The 26,057-nt window shown below is 43.7% G+C and overlaps 1 protein-coding gene across 4 annotated transcripts in view; it reads left to right on the plus strand.

The window, feature by feature from the left end:
- CTNNA2 (catenin alpha 2) overlaps nt 1-26,057 on the plus strand; it is a 783,863-nt gene that overhangs the window by 183,034 nt on the left and 574,772 nt on the right. The gene's annotated exons all lie outside the window — the stretch shown is intronic.

Here is a 26,057-nt window from a genome sequence, read left to right on the forward strand (position 1 = left end):
CCGCTTAGAGAGCTCCGGCTATAGAGCGGTATATAAATGTAAGTGCTATTGCTAAAATGGGGAGGGGGAGATTTAGCTGAATCCTCTACACTCACCTTCTTGGAGTTCTTCATTGCAAGGCCTAGGACCCAGTAGTGGCTCCATCAAACCTAAGTGAAACTCTTTGACAAACGTCTTATTATGCCTGTGCAAAGCTTTGGCCAAAGCCAAATACACACCACACTGCCTGGCCCACCCCCAGCTCCATCAACCTAAGTGCGACTCTTTGACAAATGTCTTATTATGCTTGTGCAAAACTTCGGCCAAAGCCAAATACACACCACACTGCCTGGCCCACTCCCAGCACCGTGCAGAGGCAACTGTTCCCACAATGCAGTGCTATGCTTTACCTAATGGCAGGGGAGCTTAAGTGAAACGGAGTCTTTCAAGCCCTAGTGACATCTGGGATAGTCACACGGAGTTCTAGAAAGTGTAGTCCTTCTCAGGGCTTTCCCTAGAGTTGTATAGCAGGGCTTGACAGGGCTCTGTTGGTCTTAAAGCACACCCTCCCGGACGCTAGGAAAAGCACAGAACTGCACAAAGGTCAGTGCAGTGGGAAATGGCTCTTATATTGAAGTTTTGTGGTGTTTTTTGTTTGTTTGTTTGTTGCCCAAGTGACTCTTGCTTGAAAAATAGTGAAGATCACTGTTGTAAGACAGGGTTCCGAAGCTGTGGTACTCCAGATGTTCCTGAACGACAGTGCCCATCATCCTCAGCCACAATAAATTGTAGCAGGGGATGATGGGAGTTGTTGTTTAGCAATATGTAGAGTACTGCTGGTTAGGAACCCCTGCTCTAAGAGATGCTTTTTAAAAACTTGCACAGATCCTATCCTATTACATTCTTAAATATGATAAAGTTTTATTTTGAATATTGTAGATTTCCCATTAAGGCATTAAGGATTTGTCATGTATCTTATAACAATTTTGTTTGAGTGTCTGGAATGCCTTAGAGTGCTCATGTTTGAAGCACTTTATGTTATTTTTAAATGAGTGAAGTCTAGGTTTCTGCCAGACACTTTAGAGGTACATATTGTGGCAACAACTGATCTGTTATAGAAATAAATTCATGTAGGAATTGACATTGCTAGGGAAGCCTTCCCCCTAGAGCAACCTTGGCTCTCCAAGGTTCAACTGTTGTAATGTAAAACTTTATTTCAGTTGTAGACCAGCAATAGTTCAACTGTTGCTGAACTACAACTCCCATCATCATAAGGTAAACACCACCATCAGCCACTGGAGAGAGGATAATCTGGGGCTGGATAGGCCAATTGCTCTCCCCTTCCTAATATAAGAGAACCACCACTTTGATGGGTTCCTCTATGCTAAATTAGCAGGGGTTACTGGAGATTGCTAGTCAATTATAAAATAAATAGAGGGTGAGCAGCATATAAAACTGTAGGTGTGAATGAGCATTTTACACTGCCAGTCTAAAAAAAACATAGTTTAGATTGTGGATGAGCCATGAGGTTTTCAGTCTTGGTGTGTAGATATTGTTCAAAGCTCAGCTATGGTTTAGTGAATCAGGAAGCTTGGGATCCAGCCAGGCACATGTGGGGGAAATGAGGCATGTGGGCACCTGACTTGTTTATGACCCAACAAACTATGGCAGCTTGGATTGCCTTAACCATGCCATTAGCTCATAACTGTAGCTGAATTCTTAACTGTTGCTTGAATCCCATGTTTGCTTTACTGGCATTACTCTAAATTTTTTTCCAGAAGCATCTTGTGTGACATATGGTAAGAATATATTGAATAACCGGAAAAACTATTGCTTCATGATGATTTGAATTCTGATTAGATAATAAAAAGTGGGATGGGGGTTAGCAGTTGGCAGCATGAAGCTTGTATGGCGTTTCTGGAGTGCCATTGTTTTCCCAGAATACATTACTGATGAAATTCAAATGAAATCTTTATTGTTATGGTCATTCGACCAGCAAAAACTGATGAAATTAGTAGTATTTACTCATTGGAGGTACTTATTGAGTGGGGTCAGAACTCTAGAGATGATTTTGACCTACCTGTTCTAGATGGGGTCACACTTCCCCAAAAGGAACAGGTTCGCAGTCTGGGAATACTTCTGGATTAATACCTCTCCCTGGTTTCTCAGGTTGAGGCGGTGGCCAGGGGTCCTTTCTATCAGCTCCGCCCGATACGTCAGCTGCGCCCGTTTCTTGAGATCAATGACCTCAAAACAGTGGTACATTTATCGGTAACCTCCAGACTTGACTTCTGTAATGCACTCTACATAGGGCTGCCTTTGTACGTAGTCCAGAGATTTCAGTTGGTTCAGAATGCGGCAGCCAGGTTGGTCTCTGGGTCATCTCCTTCACTGATGGAGCTACACTGGCTGCCAATAGGTTTCCAGACAAAATACAAAGTGCTAGTTATAACTTATAAAGCCCTAAACGGCTTAGGCCCTGGGTATTTAAGAGAGGAGCTTCTTCACTACGAGCCCTACCGCCCATTGAGGTCATCTGGAGAGGTCCATCACCAGTTACCGCCAACTCGTTTGGTGGCTACACAGAGAAGGGCTTCGCGGTCACTGCCCCAAGATTGTAGAATGCGCTCCCTGCTGAGATACGATCATCTCCATCTCTGGCAATTTTTAAAAAACACCTGAAAACCCATCTTTTCGCCCAAGCTTTCTCAGCTTTTAAAAATTGCCTCTTGTAATTTTATTGTTGATTTTAAACTGTAGATTTGTTTTAACTTTTATATGTGTTTTAATTGTTTTATGTTAACCGCCCAGAGACAAAGGTTTGGGCAGTATATACGTTTGATGAATGAATGAATAAATAAATAAATAAAAATCCCAAACATGCTTTGCATAAAAGAGAATCCTATCGAGTTTAGTGGGACTTGCTCTCTAATATGTAGGGTTGTAACATAAAGCTGTGTAAGTCCTGTTGATTTTAGTAGGACTTTCTCTGTATTATGCTTTATGATTTTTGCAGTTTCTCTCCCTCTTACAATGTTAACATAGCTTTTAAGAAAGAAAATCACCATAATTCTCTTACTTTCTTCAGTATTCTTCCCTTTTTGCCCCAGGGCGGTCTTAAATTGTGCTATAGAGGACACTGATAGATTGATTTATAGACTTTTCATGTAAGTGCTTTGTCTAGACAATCTCTCCTATATAAAAATGTTCTTCCAAACGCAGCCCTGTAAGGTCTATGTTGTAAGAATACACTGCCTTCATATTGCAAGGAAACACTCTTGATGTTTTTCCTTCATGCTCATTTCCAGAGAGATCATGTTGAGCACCAGCTGTTTCATGATCCTGCAACTTCCTTCATTTGCAGCTTTGCTTTATTTCTAAAGCTTTCAGAAATAGAGCAAGCTCAATAGAGAGGAACCCCTGCTTGCCCTTCAAAAAAGATATTCTTTTTATAGTTATTCGTTTGGGAAGCTATCAAGCCTTCAGACTATCAAAAATGCTTTGTCATTACAAGCAGATAATGAGTTTGGGCTGGGAGGAGGTCTATTTTTAAAAATCATCTATGGATTTTCTTCTTGCCTCTTCTGGGTATTGTTGTCCTATATTTTAGCTTTCCCATTGTATCTAGAGAGCTGGGCCAACAGCTTAAGCTCTCTCCCCCATGGCCTCAGTTTCACTGGGTTTCATGGACAGTCTCATAAAACTGCTGTCTGTCTTATTGCCTTTTCTAACTTTTTGCACTCTGGTAGGTTTAAACCTTATATATTGTATGAATCCAATAATATAATTGCAATATTTTGGATAATGTGCTACTCAAGAGTTGAAAGCCAGAGGGAGTAATGTGGGGAGTAATGAACAATCTAGTCATTAGGGATGGGTTATTTCATACATAGACAATGCTTTAATGTCATTGGAAAGCAACCCCTTACTCTTTCTGATTGCAGTTTAGTCTGCTGGTTCTGTACCTGGATTTTTCTCATGGTCTGAACTGGGACATGCAGAGGCAGCTTGGAAGATAATAGAGGCTGTTCTTTCTAGTGACTTTCTCTAGCCCTATTCAGATGCTGTTAAAACAGAGGCTGCTGTTGCTTACAACCTCTCTCCAAGTATGCAAGAAGTCCTGCTCCAGTGTGTCACCCATCTTCTCCCCCACGCTGCTCACAGTTCCATAACTGCTTGTCTGAAGTGGCGAACACTGTAACCTGGATGGCAGGCATTTCTGTGATCAAGAGTCTGGAGTGCTCATGGAAATGCCTGCCATCATGGTTACATTGTTCACCTCTGCAGGTGTACACTGAAGGAACTTCAGCCAGTGGGGAGGGACAGTGAGGGATGCACTGGGGCGGGACTTCTGGGGCAGGGGAGAAGGTGAGTGATGCACTGGGGACGAACTTTTGGCACACTTTGAGAAGCTGTACGCAAGTACAGCCTCTGTTTTAATCATGTCTGAAGGGGCTTCTGTGCCTGCTTAGTGTATCTTCTGTTACCAGAACTGCCCCAGAGCGCTGACTAGATGCTCTGATGGTACTTCTGGCTTAGAGGGGGGAATTAGCTTGGCTGAAGGGAGCAGTTTGGTTCCAGTATCAAATTTGAGGTCTTGGCAAGATGAGGAGACATAGATGCAGTTCAGAAGTTTTATTACGGGTAAAATGGGGATACAGAAGGTTAACATTTAGTTAGGCAAGATGACACATCTAAACTGATATTCTAGGCCAGAATATAAGTGGCAAAAATTTAGCTGAAGTCCTAATTAGAGATTGATTGGCTTAGCTCAGGTACTTGGCCAGAGCCTAGCTTAAGGCTTGCCACAGAAAGTGCTTAAATGTGGGGAGGCTGAAAAGAGACTGTGTGTGTGTGTGTGTGTGTGTAGGCTTAGAAGGGCAAGAGGTTAGTATACCTATCCTTCACGGTTAAGCCGGTGCGTTGGTTGCAAGTTGGCGGAGGTCTTCTTGTGGGGAGCAGGCAGAAAGGTGGGGAAGAGAGGCGAGGAGCGAAGGGCTACCACTTGCCAATATGAGAGTCCATAGGATAGAGATCCAAGCAGATTCTGAGTCCATGTGCTTTGGCTAAAGGTAGATATACCTCGAAACATGCCCTGAGGCATTTGCTAAGCCATTCTACCCACCCTAAAGGTGGCAACTTCCATGCACAACAAAGAAATTATTTGCTGCGTGGCATTAGTTACTTTGAGTGCAAACTTGTCCATCAGAGGCATTGGTAAAGTTATATAGATGTGTTGCTTGTGTTGAGTAGAGTTGCTGGACTGACTGTCTCAAGAACAGGATGCCTTCTAGGTGTACAAGATTACACATCTCCAGTTTTTATGCATTCATTTCCCTGAGTCCTTGCCAGCTAATTTGTTAATTCAAAACAAAGAGAGCCAGCGTGGTATAGTGGTTAGAGTGCTAGACTAGGACGGGGAGACCTGAGTTCAAATCCCCATTCAGCCATGAAACTAGCTGGGTGACTCTGGGCCAGTCACTTCACTCTCAGCCTAACCTACTTCACAGGGTTATTGTGAGGAGAAACTTAAGTATGTCGTACACTGCTCTGGGCTCCTTGGAGGAAGAGTGGGATATAAAATGTAAAAATAAAATAAATAAAATAAAAATGGGTTAGGGAATGCACTGCTTATTTGTGTGCCTTCCAAGGAGTGCTTCACCATTATCCCTTGTGGAAGTGAAGATTCCTTCCCTGATTGATTCTCCTTTTGAAATGGGGTCTGCTCACCGGCTACTGCCTTCTCTTTGAAAGAGAGGAGTGGGGGCGTCCCATTCAATCTGACCTTGAATCAGATTGACATTGGGGCATGTTGCTCCATGCCATGCTCATGCTGAGCGGCCAACTGTGGGTCTTTCCAAACCCAGGCAGGTGAAGAGTTAACCATAGGGACTACAATCCCATAATCTTGGGCTGTATAGCCTTCCAAAGCCATATTATTCCATTTCAAAAGGAGAATTAAAAGGAGTGGAGAGCTATTTGGGCTACCCTAAAACCGGGCTGTCCAGCAACACTTTGGACTCCAAAGGCATAGTAATTCTTCTCCAAAATCAGTAGTGGTAGTTGATAGCATTTAGGGGGAAAAAGAAGTACTCCCATAGTAGCCAAAGAAAGTGCAAAGGTGCATTTTTCCCCCATGAGTTGCTTCAAGGAACAATGGCATACAGAAAAATAATTATTGGACTATGCAGTGTTTTATTATCTGTTAGCCTCACTATTTTGATAGTGTCCCACTCTTGAAGCATTTATGCATTATGTATCTTTCAATAGGAGAAGGTTATCTATATTGCATTAACATAAGCTGCCACAGAATTCTGATATTTATCAGCCATAAAATGTCAAGTATTTAATGTTACTGGAAATCAAGAATAGGTCAGTGCTTGTTACAGTCCATTACACTTCCATATGTTTTCCTTTTAATGTAGCACCATCTATCTTGTATGGATAACCAGTTTAAAAAAAATGATGTCACTTGCATACATGTTGACATTTGGAGAAACCAAGAGTATATGCTGAGGGTTAAATAAAAATAAATCTAGTGTAGGTCTCAAATAAAATTTATTATTACCTTGTTTATCATTTGTAGGAAACAGCAGTACATTTCCCTTGACAAACTAGGATACGTAACATTCTGTAAAGCAAGTATGACTGGCTTTCAAATGGTACATATGCACCATTTGAAATCATCCTCTGCTTTCTTGAGGTCTTGGTCTCATCTTGTCTTAGGATGAACTTTTGTATCATCTGCTTCATCTCCTCTGAAGCCTCTATGTATTTCACAGTGGCCAGTTCACACCTACCATGATGTCTTACAGTGCTCACATGTAGTCTCCCATTCAAATGCAATCTAGGGCAGGCCTTGCTTAGTGAAGGGGACAATTCATGCTTGCTACTGCGAGATCAGCTCTCTTCCCTGGTGCTCAAGTGGAGTCTTGACTACCCGCAGACTGTTATCCAGCAACAGTCCACAGAGTCTGTGTGTTAATGCTGTTGCCACTACCTCCCAGTAGGGATGTGCACAAAACTGGTTTTGCCAGTTCGGCTTGAATCCGAACCAGATCAACCCGGCCCGTTCTGGAAGCCTACAGGCAGGGCATGCCCTCTTTCTTGCTTACTGCTCCCCCTGCAACTGGTATTGAGAGGCATCCTGCCACTGAGGCTGGAGGTGGCTGATTGCCCTCAGACTAGTAGCCGATGATAGGCCTCTCCTCCGTGAAGTTATGCTAACCCCTCTTAAAGCCATCCAGGTTGTTAGCTGTCACCACATCTTGTGGCAGAGAATTCCAGAAGTTGATTATTCCACCAGTTTGCTGGCTAGTTGCAGGAGGGGTGTGTGGGGATGCCCTGGTGGGGAGAGCAAGGTGGTACCTTGGTGACTGACCCCAGTGGCTGAGGGACTGTCATCTCCCCCTTACTCTGTTGTTCCTATGCCTGTGTAGCACCTGAAACCTATTTGCAGCTTTGTAAATTATTGTTGATGACAGAGAGTCGGGGGTTGTACATTGGAATGCATGGCGAGGCTGGGCTCATGACTATACAGAGATCCTCCAGCTGTGATTTAAGAGCATGGGGGGCTACCTCTGGCCAATAGCCCAACAGGCTCTCCATAGAGGGGGGATCACAGCCTGCAATCCTGTCCTAGGAGAAGATTACTGTTCCGCTGAAGGGACTGCTAGCAGGTGTATTGGCAGATCTACTGTAGATGCTCATATATTAAACAGCGAACTGTGTACTGAGCCGCTGCCACAAAGGAAGGGCAATTGCTATTGTGGTGATGGTACAGGTGTGGTATATTATCCAGATTCACTCTACAAAATGGGATCTATCATCTCTTTAAGCAGCAAAAGGAAAGCCATATTCTGAATGCTACAATAAAAGATCTGTCTTGGGCAGGATGCTGGTTCTCCCCTCTTTTCTCCTTTTTGTAATATACTTCTATTCTATTCATTTCACATTTGAGGTTAGTACATCTATGTCACCTTTTCAATCTTAGTACATGAAATCAATGCACTTGGTTCAACTTCATTTGCCAGCAATTCATATTTTCCCTCTTTTGTGAATTGCCTTATAGGATTGCATGCAAGCCATTAACACTCCAAGCTGTTTTATTATATAAGATTTGTCAATAAACAGTGCATTTTTATTGCATCTCCTTTACGCTCATTTAATTTTGGTCAGAGAAGTACAGCACTGCATTGTTCTCAAGCTGAAAAGGGAAAATACAATTTACAGAAGGACATAGTTGGAAAGGTATTGGAAGTGCATATTTAACAAATTAAGAGATAACAAATGCTACACCTCAAACCTATATGCTTTGCAAGCTTTTCCGTTAAGCTGCATTTATTTGTCTGGACCAGGATTCAAATATCCTTTCCTCCACTGTTGCTGGTTTATTTAGAATAATGTATCTTATCAGTGGTTTATCAACCATAACTCTGCAGTACTCATTTGAACTCATGAGAGGGCAGGGGCATCTGACTACTTCAAGTGACCAAAAATTGAACTTTTTCTGATGAACTTTGGCTGCTGCGAGGGAAGCCACTGAACGGAAATAAATGCAATTCAGATAAAGACATGTGGTCAGGAGTGTCTTTGCTCAGCTTCGTCGAGTGCACCAGCTGCAGCCTTTCACTGAGTGGGAAGATCTGGCTGGTGTCTCATGTGCCTCGGTCACATTGTGGAGGAGAGCTGGTCTTGTGGTGCCAAGCATGAATTATCCCTTTTGCTAAGCTGGCTCTGCCCTGGTTTACATTTGAATGGGAGACTACATGTGTGAGCACTGTAAGATATTCCCTTTAGCGGTGGGGCCACTCTGGGAAGAGCACCTGTTCGCCTGTATGCAGAAGGTTCCATGTTCCTTCCCTGGCATCTCCAGATAGGGCTGAGAGAGACTCCAGCCTGCAATCTTGGCGAAGCCGCTGCCAGTCTGTGAAGACAGTGCTGAGCTGGTTCAGTAGAAGGCAGCTGCCTATGTTCCTATCCCATTTGGATTACTGAGGTGTGCTGTATGTGGGGCTGAATTTGTATTTGAAAGTTGCAGCTTGTGCAGCAGGCTAACATCTGATGGGGCATGTGGTGATAATTATATCAACACTAATTTTGAAATAATAGAAATAATTTTATTGATTGCTTTATTTAAAATATTTCTTTGCAGCCCAAAACTTGCATCTCTGGGCGGTTTACAGTTAAAATCAATTAAAACATTAAATCAAATAACAATTAAAATCATTTAAAAGAATAAAAATATTTAAAACTCAATATTAAAATTAAACTATACATCTAAGTAAAAGCCTGGGTGCATAAATGTGTCCTCAGTGCCTTTTTAAAAAGTTGCCAGAGATGGGGAGGCTCTTCTTTCCACAGGGAGTGTATTCCAAAGTCCAGGGGCTGCAATGGAGAAGGCCCGTTCCCAAGTAGCCACCAGATGAGCTGGCAGCAACCACAGACAAACCTCTCCAGATGACCTTAGCAGTTAATGGGGCTCATGGTGAAGACGACGTTCTCTTAAATACCCAGTGCCCAAGCTGTTTAGGGCTTTATAGGTAATAAGCAACACCTTGTATTTTGCCTGGAAATGTATTGGCAGCCAGTGTAATTGATTCAACACAGAAGTAATATGGTCTTGCCTAGATGACCCAGAGACCAACCTGGCTGCCACATTCTGAACCAACTGCAGTTTCTGGACTACGTACAAATGCAGCCCCACATAGAGCGTATTGCAGCAATCCAGCCTAGAGGTTACCAGCATATGTACCACCGTTTTGAGGTTGTTCATCTCAAGAAACAGACACAGCTGGTGTATCAGCCAAAGCTGAAAAAAGCACCTCTGGCCACTGCCTCAACCTGGGACACCAGGGATCCAGAAGCACCCCCAAACTGCTCACCTGTTATTTCTGGGGAAGTGTGACCCCATCCAGAACAGGCAGATCAAAATCGTCTCCTGAGTTTCGATCCCACACAATAAGTACCTCCGTCTTATCTGGATTCAGCCTCAGTTTGTTATTCCTCATCCAGCCCATCACTGCCTCCAGGCAGGCATTTAGGGAGGTTACGCCTTCTCCCGATGAGGTTTACATGGAGATATAGATTTTGGTATCATCAGCATACTGATAACACCCTGCACCACATCCTCTGATGATGCTTCCCAGCGTTTTCATGTAGATGTTAAACATCATCGGAGACAATACGGAACCCTGAGAGACACCATACAAAAGGTTCAGATATCTATCTATCTATCTATCTATCTATCTATCTATCTATCTATCTATCTATCTGTTTATTTATCTTGTATACTGCCCAAACATTCATCTCTGGGCGGTTAACAATGACATAAAAACAATTAAAACAAATATAAAAGGTTAGAACAGTTTAACAATTTAAAAACAGTATAAAATTAAAACTTACAAATCTAAAAAGCTGAAAAAGCTTGGGTGAAGAGATGGGTCTTCAGATGTTTTTTAAAAATAGTCAGAGATGGGGAGGATCGCATCTCAGCAAGGAGCTTATTCCACAATCTCGGGGCAGCAATCGAGAAGGGCCGTCTCCGTGTGGCCACCAGTCGAGTTGAGGGAAACCATACTTAAGCTCAGATTTTGAAGAGCAACAGTCTCCTATCGACAGCATCTGGAACTGTCCGAGAGGTAGGAGCGAAACTACTGTAAAACAGTGCCTCCCACCCCCAACCCCCTCAGACGTTTCAGAAGGATACTATGGTTGATAGTATCAAAAACCTCCAAGAGGTCCAAAAGGACCAACAGAGTCACACTTACTCTGTCAGTTCACAATTGGAGATCATCCATCAGGCCGACCAAGGCAGTCTCCACCCCATAGCCCGCCTGGAAGCCAGTTTGAAATGGGTCTGGATAATCGGTTTCTTCCAAGACTGCCTGGAGCTGAGAGTCCACCACCCTCTCAATTACCTTGCCCAGCCATTGGAGGTTGGAGACAGGCCTATAGTTGCCCAACTCTGAGGGATCTAATGTAGGCTTCTTTAAAAGAGGTCTAATGATTGCCTCCTTGAGACAAGGAGGCATCCTGCCTTCCCTCAGAGAAGCATTTGTGATTTTCACCAGGCCTCCTACAACAGCCTCCCTGCTGGACAGAACAAGCCATGTTGGACAAGGGTCAAGAGAACAAGTGGTAGGCCTCACCGCTCCAAGCAGCTTGTCCACAACCTCAGGAGTCACAAACTGAAACCAAACCAGTCGAACCCCATAAGTGGAGTTGTTGGACACCACCAATTCAGACAACGAATTAATTGTGGAGTCTCCATCTAGGTTGGCCCGAATCCGAGAGATTTTATCTGCGAAAAATTCTTTAAACTCTTCACAGCGGATAACTGATTACTCCAAATTCTGGTTCAAGGGAGGGAGGGAGCAGATACTAGTCCCCTCACAACCCTGAACAGCTCCACCAGACGCGACTTGCAGAAGCAATACGGGCAGAAAAGAACCGCTTCTTTGCCACACGTTTCACCTGAGCATAGATCTTAAAATGTGCTCTATGACATAATGTGTCGAATTCAAGTCAAGTCTTTCTCCACTTGCGCTCCAGTCGCCTACCTTGCCGCTTCAGCCCCTGTAGATCTTCCATATACCAAGGGGGCAGTTTTGAAGCAGGTCGGAGGGGACGCTTGGGAGCAATCCTGTCTACTGCCCTGGTAAGCAAGCTGTTCCAATTCTCAACCAGGGCATCAATGGGATCACTGGCAGAGCCAACATTAAATCCCTCCAAGGCGTCTTGGAATCCTACTGGATCCAATAACCTCTTCGTGTGGACCATTCTAATAGGTCCCTCGCCCCTGCAGAGGTGGGAAGTGGCTGTAAGTCTGACCTTAACCAGATGGTGGTCCGTCCATGACAATGGGGAGATCGTAGGAGTCCCCATCCACGGAACACCACCCTGATCAGAGTAAAATACCAAATAAAGCATGTGACCTGCAATATGCGTCGGTCCAGAGACCACTTGGGGTAGGCCCATAGTTTCCATGGCCGCTATGAACTCCTGAGCTGCCCCGGACAAATTGGTTCCGAAGTGAACATTGAAGTCTTCTAGCACCAAAGGTCTGTGAGACTCCAACACGAGTTCCGTAACCAAGTCCATGAGCTCAGTAAGGGATTCCGTTGGGCAGCGAGGCGATCAGTACACCAACAGAAGTCCCAATCTATCTCTGGTCCCCAAACTCAAGTGCACACATTCAATATGGTCCGTTACCCTAACAGGGAACCAGGTAAGGGAGATGTTATCCTTATAGACAACAGCCACTCCACCTCCCTCCCCACATCCCCTCACCTGCTCCTCTACAGAATATCCTGGAGGAAGAAGCTGGGACCAGACTGGGCCACTAGCCTCCCCCAACCAAGTCTCGGTAATACACACCAGGTCGGCCCCTTCATTCATAATCAAATCATGGATGAGTTCTAATTTATTTTGGACCGACCTGGCATTGCAGAGGAGCAAGGTAAGGTTATGTGGGATGTTGGCAGTGCTCCCCGAGGTCAAAGAACTGGCAGGACAGCCAGAAGGAGAGACAGCTATTAGGTTTCTGACTACCCTTCCCCTGGAATGGCCTGCTGACCTGCCAATGTTACTTCTTCTATTCCCCACCACCAGCAGAATAGCTGCCCCACATTCAATGGAGGCACTGCCCGCCTCCCCATCTCCAGACAAACCCACACACATTGCAACTTCAACCCAATTCTAAAGCATCTTAAAACTGATTAAACAGAAGCCCCACTATTGAATGTCTCCCTCTATACAAATAGTTGCACAAAATGTCCCGCCCTCACCCTCGTTTCTCCCCCGAAGTGGCTCCCCCAAAGGGGCAACCCCTCCGGTGACGGGCCCACTGCCACTGGCAGTCTTCTTATATAGGCTGAGCAGCAAGCTCAGCAGGTGGGACCAGGAAAAACTGCCCAATCACCTTTACAGCCCCAGTCCTGCAAAGCCTCTCCACAAGCAGTCCTGGGGGGAGGCAATGGCAACCAAGGGGGCAGAACAGAAGAGGCAGCCAGGCAGGCAGGCACCCCAGCCTCTCACCCTGGGGTAGATGTTATCTTCTTCTCCTTCTATCCAGTAGGCTTTTGGGGGCCTGAGAACAGTCTCCAAGAAGAACAGTCTCCAAGAAACACCATCTGGAATCTGCCCATGAGGTGGGAGCAGAACCACTGCAAAGCAGTGCCTCCCACCCCCAACCCCCTCAGACGTTCCAGAAGGATACTATGGTCTATAGTACTGAAAGCCGCTGAGAGATCCAAAAGGACCAACAGAGTCACACTCCCTCTGTCAATTTCCAATTGGAGATCATCCACCAGGCCGACCAAGGCAGTCTCCACCCCATAGGTCTCCCAAAAGCCAGTTTGAAATGGGTCTAGATAATCAGTTTCCTCCAAGACCACCTGGAGCTGGGAGGAAATAACAATAATAAATAAATAATAGCATCCACCAGGAATCTGGTGTGGCCTGGGACCATGACGGTTTGGTCATGGTCCCAGGAAAGGGAAAGGGGAGGTTTGATTTATTCTCTCCATTCTACTTTCCCCATTCTATTATTTGCTCTGGTAGTGGGGACGGGAGGAGAGCCATAGAGGAGCACACAGCAGTTTCCTTTCTAAAGAGAATTACAGCTTGCGAGGGGCATTTTTGTTGGGAACTGGTGTAGTAAAAAGGGTCCTGCTTTGTATTTGTCCCTCCCTATGATTGTGTGGCAATGACTGTGTGGTGTTGTTGCTAGTATTCTGTTTAGAACACCCAATACACTTGATGCAAACTAAATGTCTAAAATATGAAATGACTCCATTTAACTTAATACCAAAATAACAAATTTCATATCAAACTGAATTGTAGAAGTTCTGGATTTCATGGACCTTGGAAGTACTTCATGATTCTCACCAGCTGAGAGACCAACTGTCTGCTTGTGGGTTATTTCTTCTATTGTGCAGGAGATGTCCACCTTATTCTGGCTCCTACTCTTCCTAAGATAAATTTGAGTAAGTGTTCCGGTTGACCCTCAAGGCCCTGCCTAAACACCAAACATCTGCATAGCGTTTGACATTTAGATAAGGCAGTGCCTTTCCATGAGCCTGTGACAAGGTTGTGTGTGAATTCCAAGTAACTTGGATGCAGCTCCTAATTATTTTTCCTGTTTTCTGAGATGATTGTCACATGCCCTTCACTGGGACTTTGTCTGAGGTGTGAACCTGTTATGAAATTCCTTTTCCAGGGCGATTCATCTCCTGTCTGTTCTAATGAGCTTCTGGGCTAGGTCAAGATAACTGTATTTGCCTGGACTTTTTCTGAAGAACGACTTTGGCATTTTAAAAACTGTTTTTACTGGCTTTTATTGATTGCATTTTCTTTAGAATAGGAATAGTAATAATCATGTTCATTGAGTAGCAGCATTGTTTGGTAATGCTTTGATGAGATTGTCCTACCTTATCTGAAAATGAACAGCGTTCTCTGGAATATAAGAACAGCCCTCCTGGATCAGGCCCGAGGCCTATCTAGTCCAGCATCCTGTTACGCACAGCAATCCACCAGATGCCTCTGAGAAGTCCACAGGAAATCGCTGAGAGCATGCCCTCTCTTTTGCTGTTGCTCCCCTGCAACTGGTCTTTAGAAGCATAATGCCTCTGAGGCTGGAGATCTCAGGACCCAAAATTGCAAGACCTAAGATGCAGAACAAGGAGATATTAAATTTTTTGAAATGCTGTACCTCTAGTTATTTAAGGTTTCAGTCACACAGCTTTCAGTCAGACCTGTCCATACAAAGATTATCAGAGCACATAAAAATGAATCGTGTGGTTTACATAATGGTGCTGCAAGATCCTTTGAGGCCTAGTCAAGCAAATTAACTCAAGTACAGCTCAAGTTGACAGGCTGACTAGAGTAGTTGTGTGGTGGCTACTTGCATTTCTACAACTTATACTAGTGCATTGAACATAAGAACAGCCCTCCTGGATCAGGCCCAAGGCCTATCTAGTCAAGCATCCTGTTACCCACAGCAATCCACCAGATGCCTCTGAGAAGTCCACAGGCAATCGCTGAGGGCATGCCCTCTCTCCTGCTGTTACTCCCCTGCAACTGGTATTTAGAGGCATCTTGCTGCTGAGGTTGGAGGTAGCTACCAGACTAGTAGCCATTAATAGACCTCTCCTCCATGAATTTATCTAAACCGCTCTTAAAGCCATCCAGACTGTTGGCTGTCACCACATATTTTGGCAGAGAATGCCATAGGTTAATTATGTGTTGTGTGAACAAGTACTTCCGTTTGTTGGTCCTAGATTTCATGGGATGACCCCTGGTTCTAGTGTTATGTGAGAGGGAGAAGAATTTCCCTCTCTCCACTTTCTCCACACCATGCATGATTTTATAGACCTCTATCATGTCTCCCCGCAGTTGTCTTTTTTCTAAACCAAATAGCCCCAGGTGTTGTAGCCTTGCCTCATAAGAAAGGTGCTCTAGGCCCCTGATCATCTTGGTTACCCTCTTCTGCATCTTTTCCAGTTCTACAATGTTCTCCTTATGATACTGTGACAAGAACTCCATGCAGTGCTCCAAATATGGCCACACCATAGAGTTGAATAAGGGCATTGCAATATTAGTATTTTTCTTTTCAGTCGCCTTGCTAATGATCCCTAGCATGGAAATGGCTGTGCAGTGAGTTGACACTTTCAAGGAACTGTCCATCATGACGCCAAGATCCCTCTCCTGGTCAGTCACCAGGAGTGATGATGATCTCAGTGATGAGAGCTCAGATCTCATCAGCATATTTTTTGCCCCAATATGCACCACTATACACTTGGTAACACTGAACTACATTTGCCAGTTTGTTGCCCACTCTGCTTATCTGTTGTTCCTCTCTCTCTCTTCGCATGGCCAGCCCTATTTCGGTTGTGTTTCTCTTAAATCTATTACATGCACAATTAGCACCGAAGTACATGCTTTGTGTCACCACCCTCTTCTGAAGATGCATGGCTAGCATTTCCCCTCATCCCAGTCCTTCCTTTAATCCAGAAAACATCAATTTATCATACTTATTGATTTCTCAGACTATCTATCTGTCTCTATTAATTGGCTTTTGCCAACAAGACAGCCATGTTTAGTTCAAGCGAGTGAACTGTCTCACTAGTTTAGCTCAGCAGGGAACTGATACGAACTCAGCATTTCAAATGGGAAACCTTTGTTTGGGACTTGTATGCCCACCCAGTGCCTCAATATGAGCAGCTTAATTTGAGCTGAGTTCAGATCTTATCATGAGCTTCCTTTGTGATGACTGGAGTACCTGTCATGGAAGAATGTGTCTTTTTTAGAATGCAGATGTTGAAGGAACTGGGGGTATAGGATCCTCTTTCTTTTCACCTAGAACATTGGTCTTTAATTGGCAGAATGATGAATAGGGTTGCACCAGTAGCAACAACATTTATTCTTTTTAAGAGAAGGGTAGAGGAGAAGAGTAGGAAAAGTTAGGGTAGACCAAGATGGCGGGGAGGCAACAATGCATTTTTTTTAAAATGAAGAGCTGGTTCCATGTTTCAGGTTGGGGCATAAATAAAGGTAGAAGATGACTGACCTATAATATTGCTTATTTTCTTGTGTGTGTGATTTTTACTTTTTAATAAATTAACTTGTAAATAATGACATTGTCTAAAGCAGACAGTAGGTGTGTTGTTTAAACATAATGAAGGATGTGGTTAGGGGAATGGCTAAGACATAACAAAAATTGTGCTATAACTGCAAGGTGACATTTGTGAGGTGCCATACATCACACTGATAGTTTTGCAGCCTGAAAGACTGTCAAGTTCTGCATTTGCCTGCTGCTTCCCCAGGGAAAGACTGTAGTTACAATAATTAAAATCCATACATTTAATGGCCTGTGCATTATGTGAAGCTGTGGGCGACTGGATCTAAAAATGTTTAATAGCCTTAGGAAAATCCAATATGCTATATAATCTTTAACTGCCATTGATTATTCTACCCCCTGCCCCTAGTCCTGAAGCTACTCTGTCATTTCTCGCTCCTTTAAACACACAACAGTTGGTACACTGACCACTGTGAAAAGGGAAGGCATGCTAGCTAGCATTTAGGAGTCACATGGGGCAAATAGAGGGGAGCTATTTAAAGTAAGTTAATGCTACTGCTTAGAATTGTGAAAGTTAGAGTGGGAGTGTGAATCATTGTCAGAAGAATTGCTAATCACTGTTATTTAAAGTAGTGGTGCACCTTGAGCTTCATTAAATATAAAGTGTTGGCGACATTTGAAGCTATTATACTTGACAAGCATAGGCGGGTCTGTCTCTCTTTTCTCTCCCCCCCGCCCCCATTTGACCCTCCAATCGTGATACAGAAGTTGTATGCATGGACATCTTAAATCCAGGAAACAACTTGTTGGGTTTCTCCAAGTATCGACTTTAATTAGCTGAACATCCCAAATGCCCAAATAATTTCCCTGCAGTTAACACAGTATTACCATATTTACCTGAAAGGAAGACGATTCTGAGTATGAATACCGCCCCCCCCCTGCAAATTCACAGAAGCCTTTAATATAATAAGTATAGAAACCTTTCACTAATGCTTTGCCTATCATTACAACTGAAAAAAAGAACTATAATTCCTTATTCCTGATTCGTATAGGCTTAATTACCTGCATTTGAACAGAATCAACTTATCTTTCATGCTTTTAAATAAACATACAACCTTAAAACTATAATTCAGCATTTTCACTTTGAAATGGGGAATTAAATGTGGCAGTGAAGAAGACGTTGCCATATTGTAATGATTCTCAGACCATGAACTCGATGTTTTCTTGTTAATTTATCAAATATTGTGGTAGTCCATGTATGTAAAGTAAATCTCACTTCCTCAGAGGCAAAGTGTTTGGAGGGGTTTGCATGGATTACTTAGCCTGAGCTCCAAGCCAAGTTATGCAGTTCCATATGTGTTAAATTAGGAATTACCCTGCTCTTCCTTATAAGGTGGTAGTTAGCATTCTCTTTGCAAAGTAGAACGTGCTATGCATGAAACAGAAGTAGGCATTGACAGAAAATATCCTCACAGCAGTCCACTGAAATACTGCATTAACTTAGAGTAATTTCCCTGTGTGCGTAAACCCACATGCCTGCCCCCCCTCCATCAAGCATCTTTCCCTAAGCAGACCCATCTTAAACCTCTTCTGCAACCTTAGATCTTCTTTAATGTGATAGACTTGCCAACATGCTAAGAGGACAGATGGAGGGATGGCGGAAGGCAGAACATTTCCCTTTCCAGGCGATATATCCTCCACCTGTGCTTAGCTTTGCCCTAGTTTTTCTTAAGTAGGTTTAGTTCTGTTTATCTCCACAGGGGAAATTACTGAGATGTGAAACCCACACCTTCATCGATGCTTTCCCCACCAGATTTCCTAAATGCCCTGGTTCTACTTGGTATGCATTCTGCCTTCTATAAGAAAGGCACATTGCCTAGTTCACTGCTATCTGCAGGACCATCAGTTGGGTGGTTTCTCCGCTGCTTGAAGGCCATTCATTTTCAAATAAACGTGTTCAGCTAACATTCCTGTGGAGCTCAGCTGGGCACCATGTCCAAAATAAAGTGCTGTTACTAGTGTGTCAAGGAGTAGCATGTCTGTCTTGCACCCCTGTCCTAGAGACTTAGTCCTGTGTGTGTGAAAGCCAAAAGCATCCTCTTGCTTCGAAGGCCTGCTTAGATCTAGCCGAAGGTCAGAAACAGAGAATAAAACTGGAACAAAGCAAGACCAATACATCTAAGAGACAACTTGCTTTTATGCTATTTACTTGATCACATTTATATCCCACATTTTCTCCAATGTGCTCGTGCTGTTACACAATCCTGTGTACCAGCTGGGTGGAGCTTGTTATGTTTTAAAAAAGAAATATTGTAATAAGCTTACGTTCTGTTTTTCTCTAGCTCACCCAGGAGATCATTAAAACAATCCATAAACCCTGTAAGCCTATACAAATCAAGATGACAGCATATCATGTATAGAATAAGAGCCAACAATCCATAGCACCACAGTACGTAATAAAACTGCATTCAAAAAGGTTTACGCGGCACCAAATGTGTTCATGAAAGCCTATGTTTCTTCTTTGTGGTCTCATTGCATCACATGTCTGGGTTTGCATCTGCACAGAACCAAACTAGAACCTTCTAGAGCAAGGTTTCTTAACCTTGGGCCCCCAGATGTTAGACTACAACTACCATCATCCCCAGACATGGCCTTTGTGGCTGAGGATGATGGGAGTTGTAGTCCAACAACATCTGGGGGGCCAAGGTTAAGAAACCCTGTTCTAGAGTTTTCCCTCAGGTGCTTCTGGCAGTAACGCTGCCCCTGATGTCCTCCTGAAAGAATACATCCCGCCCACAGTCTCTGCAGTCTGTGGTCAATTGCTATTGTGTGTGCCTCGTTGGAAGCTTCTTGAGATTTCTTCGCCCAGCTTTGCTGGTAGATAAGCTGAGGAAAACTGGAGTGAAGTGCTTCCAGTGACCCATCCGCTGAACAACTGAACAGTGGCTGAAGTTTCTGAACACTTTTCAAGGGCAGCTGCCAGGGTGCTGCTATAGTAAAGCAGACGGGTTCAAAAGGGAATAGCCACAACCATGTGATAGACCATCTTTCAGATCTGGAGTCCGTGTTCTTCCTCATGATTAGCAGTACGAAAACAGCAACTTTTCTACTGAAAAAAACAAACAACCCATAGCATATCTTCCTTGGGCTTAGAAGGCTCATATGCCTGGAATAATTTCAAACAAAGGTCAGGTTCACACATAGCAAATTGATGGTGATCCTCTACATGAAACAGCTAGCGAGTTCTCTCATCGACACCCTGCCACAATATGCACCACGCACATTTTTATACTCAATTTCCAGAATCCTGACCGGGAGGGTGGGGTTGAATCATAATGGTTCAGGAGTGTGGCATCCTCCTTCTCACCTGGCTCCCACCCACATCCACCCCAGCCGTTGGAAGGAGGGTGTTCATGCGCTCCTGATGGGCCAATGGAAGGAGAGTGGGCCTGGCAGCCAGGTAGCAGGAGGCAGAGGTGGCTGGTGGCAGTGATTATGGTGGGGGGTGTCAGGCTGGCAGCCAGCCAGCCAGCCAGCCAACTGTGGCGGGGAGGAGGGGTGTATAGGACGCATGTGCATGCATGAGCACATGTGCTGCCTAGGCAAGTGCTGTTGCCAGTAAAGAGGCTTTTCTTGTTCACTGTGTGAACATGGGCGCACTTTCCCCTCAATACGCCCCTGGCAGCCCCCACTGCATTCTCCCTTTGACATAAAGGAAGGGTGTGTGTGTCTATTCAGTCCTTGTAAAGCCTGGCAGGGGAAGTGGGGAAAAGTAGAGGTCATATAGTATGTATGCAGGGAGAGGGAAACTGGTAGGGAGCTTGAGACTGCGAAGTCTACCCAAAAGTTCCACCAAGTGATCCAGCCCAGAATAAACCCTGGTTCTGAGAGTGTGGAAGATTCTGCCTCTGCTTGTTCAAGCGTTCTCTGAACCCTCCAGCAACTTCATTCAATGTGAGCACTTATTATTTCAGCTATATTTAAGTTGATTCATACTGGAGAGATCAGTGCCCATCTGACAGCTTCCAGAAGTACAAAATCAATAATTTGTGTTTAAATTAGGATGTCAGATCTTCAACAAGAATAAACTTCTGTAGTACTGTTCCTAATTTGCTTTTAGTCTTTACAGCTTCAGACAGTAGAGTAGTGAGTAGTATTCAGGAGCTCAAGGACCCAGCCTTTAGTTTTTTCTGCCATAATATTTACTGGGAGTTTTGGCGCTATACTGACTGTTTTCTTGAGTTGTTTCTGTTAGCTGCCTATCAGCATACGCTCTCAGAAGCTTTATGGTGCTGGCAATCAGATTCTGCTGTGAATTAATAATAGATGTAAGAGGTATTCAATGACCTCAAAGGTCATTTCCAACTGCCATTTTGTGGCTCATCTGTTAAACAAAAAACAAACAAAAAAACACCCTTTTTAGTGCAGATTTTCAGGGACTTTGGGACTTGGTGGGGGAGTATCCTTGGACCCCTGAAGGCCCACGGAGCATGGTAGGGCACTTTATTTGGCCATTTTCACAGTTTTGGGGGGGCATTTTGGGGGCACTTTTAAAAAAGTCTGGGAACCTAGCCCCCACTATCCCATAGACTCAGAGCCTCATTATCTGTGGTTTTGCTGTCCGCCGTAAGATGCAGGAACAGAACCCTCACGGATAATGAGGTCCACCTGTATTTTTTAATAACAAAAATTCCAAAATATTATAGAACTGAAAATAAAGAATAGATAAACATTACCACTGAATTCCATATTCCAATGGGCAATAAATAAAATGCGTATGTAAATCAATCTGTCTGTGTCCTCGTTTTCTATTACTCATCTAAGATATGTCAACTTAGTAAGCAGAGCAATATCCCGATCACATCGATACAGTCTAGTCATGATGGAGCGTATGAAGATTTCCAATGAGAGGCAATGCATAATCTGGCTGCTAATAACAAACAAAGCGTCGGGTCCAGATTTCCTGTCATGCTCTCTTCTTTAAATACCCAAACAAAAACACTTTCAGAGTATTTGCAAGGACATATCTATTAACTTTTTTAATATAGTCCAGAACCTGGAGCCAAAATCCTTGCACACCCAAAATAGACCAATAACGTCTGCCCAAGAGAGTTTTTTTTTCTTTATGACAAGTATTCCACCCGCTGTAATTCTCCCCACCCCAATAGAGTATGACACCCACACCTTCCATTACCCTCTATTCCTCTTACAGCAGATATCCCGACATTCTCTGTTTGGATTGCTCTCTCAGCAAAAGCTCTCTCACACAGCCTGCCTGGCTTCTGTTTACTTTAGGTTCTTTCCTCCTCCTCCCTTGGGGCAAAAATGAGAGCAAGGCTACAACACCTGGGGCTTTTTAGTTTAGAAAAAGATGACTAAGGGGTCTGATAGAGGTCTATAAAATGATAGAGGTCTATAAAATTATGCTTGATGTGGACAGAGTTGATAGGGATTCCCCCCCCCTCACAACACCAGAACCAGGGGTCATCAAATAAAACTGATTGCCAGGAAATTTAGGACCAACAAAAAGAACCACTTGTTTCATTCAACACATAATTGATCTATGAAATTCTCTGCCACAGGATGTGGTGACAGCCACCAGCTTGGATGGTTTTAAGAGGGGCTTAGACAAATTCATGGAGAACGGGTCTATCAATGGCTACTACTAATGGCTACTAATCTGATGGCTATAGGCCATCTCCAGCTTAGGAACATAGGAAGCTGCTATATAATGATTCAGACCATAGGTCCATCTAGCTCAGTATTGTCTATGCAGATTGGCAGCGGCTTCTACAAGGTTGCAGGCAGGAATCTCTCTCAGCCCTGTCTTGGAGAAGCCAGAGAGGGAACTTGAAACCTTCTGCTCTTCCCAGAGCGGCTCCATCCCCTGAGGGGAATATCTTACAGTGCTCATATGTGGTCTCCCATTCATATGCAACAAGGGTAAACCCTGCTTAGCTAAGGGGACAAGTCATGCTTGCTACCACAAGACCTGTTTCAGAGGGAAGATTTTATTTTTATTTAACATTTTTATGTTAGATGCCTCTGAATCCCAGTTGCAGGGGAGCAACCAGAGGAGAGAGGGCATGCCCTCAGCTCTTGCCTGTGGCCTTCCCAGAGGCAACTGGTGGGCCACTGTGTGAAACAGGATGCTGGACTAGATAGGCCTTGGGCTTGATCCAGCATTGGGCTGTTCTTATGTTCTTATTGCTGTCTGTAGAAAACTATGGATAAATCTAGGAATTTAGGAGAGTTGCAAGGTTGGAGTGGGCCCTGTGAGAACGAGGGAAGATGGGGCCATGCCCCCCAAGCTGTCGTCTTTGGAGAGCTGTGAGGGGGATAAGCTAGTGTGCCTCCACCTCCATCAGGGGCCCAAAGCCGTTCAATTGTGGCTACAACCTTGCCTACATTAAATGCTCCTAACCCTAATGTCCAGCTTTAGGATACCATCAGCTGCCCTTCATTGTTCTGCTGTAGGTCCCCCTCCGCCCCCCCCGGCCGGTTGACCCTTCAATGTTCCATAGCTTCTGCAAGTCACTGAAGGCCCATTTACATGTCATGTTACTATGCCATGCATTTGAAGGGCCTATACCCAGGTTCACTTTTAAAATGAACTCAGGTACAGTCATTCACATACATGTGTACAAGTGTACAGACATCTGTACGCTCATACAGCATATTGGCTGAATCAGGCTTGAGTTTGCTCAGGCTGCTTTTGGGTGGTGGTGATATTTGAAGAGTCTTCCTATTACTATGTCAAGAGTCAGCAGACCAGCCAGGGGCGAGCCTAGAATAGCGATTACTTTCATAGTACTGCTCAGTGTAGGCTGCCTTGCTAAATGATCCTTACTGAGCAAAGAGGCACCTTTTTAAAGCGGTGATTCTCTTATGTTTAGCAGGGGGAGAGCAATTGGCCCTATCCATCCCCAACACAGTATCCCTCCAGTGGCTGTTGCTGGTGTCTATCTTATCTTGTGAGCCCTTTGGCGGCAGGGAACCATTTTATTTTATTTCATTCTAGTTAGTTAGTTAATTATTGTGTGTGTGTGTGTGTGTGTGTGTGTTTGTGTGTGTGTGTGTGTGTAAACCGCTTTTGGAACTTTTGTTGAAAAGTGGTATATAAATATTTGTCATATCAGTATCCTTGCAGCAATTGTGATTGCTAGGGCTGAGAAATGGTGAGTTTCCAAATGCCCTTTGGTGAACTTTGTGACTAGCATCCAAATAATGTTCCAGCCACTGCAGCACATGTTGGTTGATCTTCATAGTTAGTTGCCTTTCTGTTTGCCTCTTGATGAGGAAATGACTCAATACTGCATTACACTTACAGTGAACTGCCTGATAACTATATCACCATATCATTTCAAATCCGCTCACAACTGATCTGGCTCTGCAAAACAAAGAGAAGAGAGCTGGTCTTTTGGAGGAGTATGAATCATCCCCTTTGCTAAGCATTTGCATTTGGATGGGAGACTGCATGTGTGAGAGCACTGTAGGATTTCCCCCTCAAGGGATGGGGCCGCTTTGGGAAGAGCATTTGCCTGCTTGCCTGCAGAAAGTTCCTCCTCGACATCTCCAGATCTGTGTAGTCTGTGTAGTCTTCCAGTCTGTGTAGACAATACTTAGCTGGATGGACCAAAGGTCTGACTTGGTAGAAGGCAGGTCCCAATGTTAGAGATTTCCAGATTAAGTTGGTTAGATCTAAATTTGGCATTGAAATCTATACCCTTTTTTGGGAAAGTGAGCATTTGAAGATCACGGAGACTTTTGAAAAACATTCTAATCTTTTTATAGATTTGCTTCTCTCTGGATTTACTGTGGCTTGTCACTGCTGTCATGATGTTTCCATGTCACAATATTGCCTCGTGTTTGCTGAGACAGTGCTGAAGAGGCTGACAAACCTGGGGACAGAGGTGGCTGTAGTAATGGATGTGGCAGGCATGGACCAATTGGGCGCAACCCCTGCTAACTGGGCAAAGAGGCACCTTTTACCGTGGTGATTCTCTTTATTTAGCAGGGGGGGAGTAACTGGCCCTATCCACCCCCAGCACAGTAGCTCCAGTGACTGTTGCTGGTGTCTATCTGATGTTTCGTTTTAGAATGTGAGCCCTTTGGGGACAGGGAGCCATCTTATTTATTTATTTATTATTTCTCTGTGTAAACCGCCCTGAGCTATTTTTGGAAGGGCAGTATAGAAATCAAAATAATAATAATAATAATTTAATTTGTCATGGAATCGCACTGCAAACATAGTGGTTGCGAGTGCTCTCCTCAGAAGTGTTGAGACAAGGAAAATGGCAGCATGCTGTTTCAACCAGGGTGTCAAAGTTTAAGAAAAACCTCTGACTCCCCCTCCCCCTTTCAACCTCTTTCCTATTTAGCCAAAAGATGAAAATTACAAATTTTAGGACAGTTCTAGTCTGGGCCCTGCTCTGGCAATTGGAGTTCCACCAGCTTTTCTTTGGAGACAAGTATGAGATATGTGTGTGCTTATATAAATACTACCGTTCTCCTATATTCAGAATATTTTCCTACTGCTTAATTGCCAGTTAATGTTTCATCAGATTTAATATTTAATAGACGCTGCTAGCAGTCACTACCGCTCCCCACCCACCCCCAGGAAGAGCTAGTTTGTGGATATAAGACAACAAAGCCAACAACTTTTATCCAGTTCAGTTAAGAATTGTGTGTTTGGAGATATGATGAATTCACTTTTTAAAAAAAGTATGTTCACCAAAATGGAGACATTGAGAGAAATAACATTTTGGACTCCTTATGGGTTGATTCAAATTATACTCCTGGCTATAGAAATTATAATAATGATAATTAGTCTTAGAAATGAAGCACCAAGGGAAGGAAGTCTTGGATGCAGTTTTGAGTTTCAAATGCCAGAGTCTTTCCTAAGGGCTATTTGTATTTCTGTCTGTACAGTATTTTATCTAAATATACTTCTATTGCCTATGAAAACTACAGAAATAAGGTTGGATTACAGCAAAAAGGATAAGGTTTCTACTCCTACTACCACTATGGATATTTATATACTGTTCTTCAAATAAAGTTCTCAAAGCAGTTTACATATAAAAATAAATAATACATAAATAAGATGGTCTCCTGTCCCCAAAGGGCTCACAATCTAAAAATAAACATAATGTAGACACCAGCAACAGCCACTGGAGGGATGCTGTGCTGGGGCTGGATAGGACCAGTTGCTCTCCCTCTGCTAAATATAAGAGAATCACCACTTAAAAAGGTGTCTCTTTGCTCAGTTAGTTACTCAGTTTGTTACTCAATTTTTATGCTGGCACAGAAAGGAAAGAAGTGAACACAAACAGCCTCCTTTAAATTCTGAAGATGTGAAAGGGTTTTTTTGTGGGCTTATAATTTTATTGCATTAGAATATTTAAGAGACTAACCCCTTGAAACCAAATAAAGTACTCTATACACTTATTAAAGCAAGGAAGTATTAGGCAATGTTCTTGGTATTCAGAATGTTAGATGT

Source organism: Hemicordylus capensis, chromosome 5, assembly GCF_027244095.1.
Source record: "Hemicordylus capensis ecotype Gifberg chromosome 5, rHemCap1.1.pri, whole genome shotgun sequence".
Classification (NCBI taxonomy): domain Eukaryota; kingdom Metazoa; phylum Chordata; class Lepidosauria; order Squamata; family Cordylidae; genus Hemicordylus; species Hemicordylus capensis.